Genomic DNA, 6,914 nt, shown 5'->3' with positions numbered 1-6,914 from the left:
AACCAAAAGTATGCATATTTGTTTGTATACAAAATAGTTGAAGGAGACTGGGTAAGTATGCGTACACGTACACATACTGACAGAAGTTCACGTCCGTGAATTTCTGCTGAGTTTTAAAACCAAACCAAACTCACCTAGTTACCTAAAGTACGCGTACCCGCACGCATACTGGCGGAAGCTCACGTCCGTGAATTTCTGCTGAGTTTGAAAACCAAACCTAACTCAAATCCGGTTACTTAAGTACGCATACCCGTACGCATACTTAAGTGGGTTACTTTCTAAAATCGGTTGTGTGCATGAACTTAAACATTTATTAATAAGGAATGCAATCTTTGCAAACCGTGGCTATAACGTTCATGTATTGATTCGAGTGAATCAAACCGATTTTGCTTCAATTGTGTTCTTGTATAATTCTATGAGAATATAACAATTGAACAACTCTTTAGCTAGTTTCATTTGAGTCATTTGAACTAGTTATGGTTAAGATGAATAAGGTTGATATGAGAGTTATCATATGGCTAACCTCGGTTAACTATTAGTGAACCAACACGGTGTACACGTTTGGGTACGGTTACATAAACCTAAATGAGGGTACATTTCATTTGTGCGTAACAAGTTAAGTTCGATCTAACAGTTGAAAGATATTAGCTTGGTCGAATCAGGTTTTTCATCTAACGGTGAATATTGAATGCTTTGTTACCAAGGTAACTTGGATTGCAAACCCTGATTTGAAAACTATATAAAGGAGAACTCTAGTAACTGGGAAAACTAATCCCCACACCTATTGTGTGTTACTAGTTGCATAACTAGAGTCGATTCTCCTTTAACCTTAGGTTTCTTCTCGAGACCCTGTAGGTTAACGACTTGAAGACTTCATTGGGATTGTGAAGCCAGACCCAACTATTCTCTTTGTAGTTGTGTGATCTGATCTTGCTGTTTCTATCGTGATTGAGTGCAATCGTAAGATTGGCTTGAGATTAATTTCTCCGCTAGGCAAGATAGAAAAGTAATCACAAACACCTTCGTCTCATCGTTTGTGATTCCACAATATCTTGCTTCGCTAGTCGATTAAGATTATTGTGTGGTGATTGATAATACTAGGCTGTTCTTCGGGAATATAAGTCTGGTTTATTAATTGGTTCCTGATCATCTAGATTTATCAAAAGACGGAACAAAAACTCTTGGGTATTTCTGTGGGAGACAGATTTATTCAGTCCTATAGACTTTTCCGTGTGAGACATATTTGTCTATCAAGTCTTCGACTTTGGGTCGTAACAACTCTTAGTTGTGGGTGAGATCAGCTAAGGGAATCAAGTGTGTAGTATCCAGCTGGGATCAGAGACGTAAGGAGCGCAACTGTACCTTGAATCAGTGTGATATTTATTAGGGTTCAACTACAGTCCAGTCTGAAGTTAATTGGTAGTAGGCTAGAGTGTTAGAGCATTGATCGGTCGAACTCGCATGCGTTGCCATCTCAAGCATGTTTGTCAAAGTTAGTGATCAAAACTATAAGTCTTGATTTCTAGTCTACTATAGCTAAGTCTCGGACTAGGATAGAAAGTGTAGTTGAGCTCAAGGACTTCATGGAGATTCATCATACAAGAAGAAGAACTACTCAAGGAACCGGTGGAACTTCTCGACAAAAAGGTATGTGAAGACTTCAACTTATCTATCACTCAAAGGTCTATCTATTCTATCTCCTACTTCTTAAGACAAAAAGTCGTATGCTATATATAGACTTTGATCATACACAGTTGGTATTTCGAGCCGAGTATACCACGCCTATCTATATCTCGAAATATGTGTTGGTAAGCTTTTCGCTTCGACCAAGTTTATCTTTACCTAGTGACGAAAGTCATGATATGTTTCAATCACTTTGAAAATTGCTTTGACGAAGAATGTTTCAATGATTGGAATGAGAGTTTAGATTACATAACCAATGTGGACATAAGCATTGTTGTGGAAACACATTTATGTATAAGTCCTATTCCTTGAACCAAAGTTTGCGAACTTTGTTGATCAAGAGAACCAGAAGAATGGCGTGAGCTAAATTCGCAAACTCAGTCCGCGAACTGCCGAAGTTCTCAAACCCGAGAATTTCTGCTGGAGTTGACAAACTAATGAGTGAAGCTAAGTCCGCGAACTCAGTCCGCGAACCGGCGAAGTTCTCATCCCGAGAAAATCGGCTGGAGTTTGTAAACTCTGCCGCCATAACTTAAGTCCGCGAACCAAGTCTGCGAACTTAAGAAGGTTATATATCTGAAGATGATTTCTGAACTTAAACTTAAAAAGACTAAGGAATGCAGTTTGCAAACCATGGCTATAAAAGTTCATGAATCGATTCGAGTGAATCAAATCATTTTTGCTTCAATTGTGTCTTGTGTAGTTATATAAGAAATTTTTACAATTGAACAACTTTCTAACTAGTTCATTTGAGTCATGTGAACTAGTTATGGTGAAGAAGAACATGGTTGATATGAAATGCTCATATGGCTAACCTTTTGGTTAACTATTATTGAACCAACAAGTGGATACGTTTGGGTACGATTAACAAACCTAGAAGCGTGCATTTCAATTGTGTGTAACAAGCTAAGTTTTCGATCTAACGGTTGAGAAATATTAGCTTGAATCTAAATCAGGTTTTCATCTAACGGTGGATAATGATTGCTTTGATACCAAGGTAACTTAATGGCAAACCCTGATTTGAAAGACTATACAAGGGGACATCTAGCGTCAATGCAAAACTAATCCCCACACCTTACGTGTGATACTAGTTTGCATGCTAGAGTCGGTTCTCCTTTAACCTTTGGTTTTCTTCTTTTAAAACCAGGTTAACGACTTAAAGACTTTATTGGGATTGTGAAGCCAAACCGATACTACTTTATCGTAGTTGTGTGATCTGATCTTGCATATTCTATCGTACGAGTACAATCATATTGATTGGCTTGAGATTGATATCTCAGATAGGAAAGATATAAAAAGTAATAACAAACATCTTCGTCTCATCGTTTGTGATTCCGCAACATTTTGTTTCGCTACCATACGATTAAGATTGTTGTGAGGTGATTGATAACTCTAGGTTGTTCTTCGGGAATATAAGACCGGATTATCAATTGGTTCCTGTTCACCTTGATTACTATCAAAAGACGGAACAAAACCTTTTAGGCTTTATCTGTGGGAGACAGATTAATCTTTCGATAGGCTTGTCTGTGTGAGACAGATTTGTTTGTCATAAAGTCTTCGACTTTGGGTCGTAGCAACTCTTAGTTGTGGGTGAGATCAGCTAAGGGAATCAAGTGCGCAGTATCCTTCTCGGATCAGAGGCGTAGGGAGTACAACTGTACGTTGGATCAGTGGGAGACTGATTGGGGTTCAACTACAGTCCAGTCCGAAGTTAGCTTGGATTAGGCTAGTGTCTGTAGCGGCTTAATACAGTGTGTGTTCAATCTGGACTAGGTCCTGGGGTTTTTCTGCATTTGCGGTTTCCTCATTAACAAAATTTCTGGTGTCTCTGTTATTTCAGTTTCCGCATTATATTGTTTTATCTTTATAATTGGAATAATACAGGTTGTGCGTTAGATCATCAATTAGAGTAATCCAACCTTTGGTTGTTGGTTGTCATTGATTGATCCTCGGATATTGGTCTTTGGTACCATCCGAGTTATTTCTTATATTTGATTAGGACTCTCTGATTTCTATTAGCTTGAGTAAATCAAAACAAGAGAGAGATATTAACTCCTTGAGATACTTTTACCTAGATTGAGTCTGACTGTCTAGTTGATTCTCTAGAAAGTATTTCGGAGTTAGTCCATACAGATTGCTAAGCGAAACATTGGGTGGTGTTGTTAGACCACCGCTTTTTCAATTGGTATCAGAGCAGACAAACACGTTTAAAACCTTACAAGTCTGCGTTTGTAGGGATCTGAACTCTATGGACATAGGTGCTATCTCTGTTAACGTACCACCAGTCTTCGATGGCTCTAATTACTTATGGTGGAAAATTGCTATGCGAGCTTTTCTTCAAGCACGTGATTTTCAATCATGGGTATATGTTGTTAATGGATATGATGCTCCCGTTGTGGCAGTTGGAGATGTAAACGTTCCCAAGAATATTGGTGAATACAGTCCTACCGAGATACTTGCTGCAAAGAAAAATTCTGACGATTTGAATGCCATCACACATGCCATCACCCCAAATCTTCAGCACCATGTGTCTAATTGCACTAGGTCTAAAGATGCTTGGGATATCTTAGAAACCGTATTCAAAGGAAATACCAGTGAAAAGGAAGCCGGATTCAAAATCTGAATTCCAAATGGGAAAATCTTCAGATGGCAGATAATGAATCGATTAATGATTTTTACCACAAAGTGTCTGAAATTGTTAATGCATCATTTGCATTGGGTAAGACAATTACTGAAAAGGACATTGTGATGAAAATCCTCAGATCGCTGCCGTCAAGATATGATTCTAAGAAGCATGCCATCATTGAGGGAAATAACCCTGATACACTTTCCAAGACATCTCTAATTGGAAAGTTAAGAATTCTTGATCAAGAGACATGAAGAATGCTCGCACTCAACGCTGTGAACAAAATTAAGATGTCTTCTTTTCACCTATCCTGGGATGATGAATGTGATCATTCACTAATATTTGAATAGATCAAGAACCTAATAAAAAGGAAGAATAGATTTGCAGGCTTTCCATCTTCTATGTGTGTTGTAAGTAATTCAACAGAAGACAATACTTCTCAAAGTAACTCAGACGAGTCTAACTGGTGCAACGGATTTACTGCCCTTACTTCAGATTCTCGTTCAACTTCAAACTCTGATTCGGAACTTGAATTTGACACTGAGTTGGTTGATCTCCTGAATAAAGAGATTCTTCAAGAGAACCTTCGTTTTAAAGCCTCCTTGAGGAATATTGAATCTTCACTCCAAACGAAAAATATTGAGATAGAGCATCTTAATATTAAATTCGTCAAAACCATGCCTCTAAAAGAAAAAGAGATTAACTCTCTCAGAGATGACCTGCAAAGGCTGTCTGGAAGCTCTGACAAAATTGCAGCAGTGTTGTTTGGTCAGAGATCCTTTGGAAACTATCATGGTTTAGGATTCAAAAGCAAAACAGCAAAAGTAATGGATTCTGCAAATCATGAAACAATGGTTGGATGTTGTGTTAAACAGAAAAAATTACATGGAGACGAAAAATCCACATTGTTCGTCTCTTTCGGTGGACACTCAAGGCATGTTAAAGATACATGTTGGAGATTCAAGAAAAGCAAAAGAGTCACCAAACTTCAGAAGAACATGGAAAGAATGAATCTGGATAAAGATAAGCAAGGTAAATATTCCAGAAGAAGTAAGAAATCTGTTAGCCCAACCACCAATGACAAGCCACGAAAAGACAAGGGAAGTGGGCATTTGGCCCGTCCGGTCACCAACTAAATGGTGACATTTGCCTTCTCATCTTTAACTTGAGAAAGATGAGAAGTTTCTGAGAAGTGGCTCAAGTCAATGTTCGTGATTTTCCATATATTTTTGTAGAGGTACTTCCAAAAGAGATGCAGTAGAAGCTTCCAATGCACATATGTGCAAAGGAATCACTTCCTCAAGAATGATAAAGAAGAAGTCAACAACCAATGGAGAAGGTTCTTCCTCTAACTGTCTCTTTTCTGTTTGTCATGCTGATAATCATTTTAGAGACATGGTGAAAGTTTTCATCAACAAGCGAAATGGTTTAAAATCTCAAATCATTTCCTCTTTGAAAGAGATAACTCACTATAAACAAAGGTTGTCTCTAACCAAGAATACCCTGCGTAATATAAAAAGAGAACTCGGTGAGTTAACTGATATTTCTGAAGATCTAGAGGAATTGAGAGATCCCATAATCAATGGGTTTTTCAATAATGAGAAGGAGTTTTCAGTAGATGCTCTGAGAAAGATCTACAATGCCTAGTATGTCTTCTTTTTGGTTTAGTTGGAATAATAACTAGTGATTTGAATAGCAATGATTGTGACTACACATAGCTATTATTTTTCATCTTCTTGTTCTTTTTAGGTTTTTTGGTTTAAAAAATTCTAAAAATGTTCGGAGGATGATGTTTTTGCAGTATTTAATCTTTATGATTTGTTATATTGCAACTTGTTATGTGATATTGGTGTTTACCTTCGTGAACTATGTTTGTCCCATACCTTGTCAAAAGTAAAGTCGTTTGTGATCGATATTCATGTATTGGTTAAAGAATGGATGGACTTTTGACAATTACAAAAGTTAAGCATATATTGTCAATCTTTGACGGAAGATAGGTTAAAATCTTTTATTTGCAAGGATTATGTCTATTGAATGTCGTTATGCGAATAATGATGGAAGATAGAATGAATCCTTGTGTATTCCACAATATTGATCTTTACTGATCCATATTTTATGTAATACTGTGAGGCTCCGTAATGTGTCTTATGTTGAGAACTAAATAACCAAGTTGATTATTTTTGATTGGATTTGTTGTTGCTCCGTAAAGTACTATATGTCGAGCATTATGAACTAAATTAATCATCTTGTTTGGTTATTTAGTTATTACTCCATAAGTTTTTCCTGTGTTGAGTATATGAACTGTTAAGCTAATCATTCCTTATGGTTAAAATTAGTCGTAGCTCCGTAAGTTTACTTATGTTGAGCATAATCAATTAAATTGATCACTTTTTGTGTTTAATTTGGTTGCGTATTCCAATTAAATTAATCATAGGTTTACTTGTGATAAATTTTTTTGAGTTTTTGGATATAAAAATCATTCTTATGGTTTTGGTGTCCAATCCTTCTTTTCTTTTGAAATTAAGGTCACTCGTTGTTGTTCTCTCAGGAATGACATCAAATGGGGGAGAGTTCTTTTGAACTTGTGCTTAATGATCATATCTTG

Source organism: Papaver somniferum, chromosome 1, assembly GCF_003573695.1.
Source record: "Papaver somniferum cultivar HN1 chromosome 1, ASM357369v1, whole genome shotgun sequence".
NCBI lineage: Eukaryota > Viridiplantae > Streptophyta > Magnoliopsida > Ranunculales > Papaveraceae > Papaver > Papaver somniferum.
Note: the sequence above shows the minus strand (reverse complement) of the source record.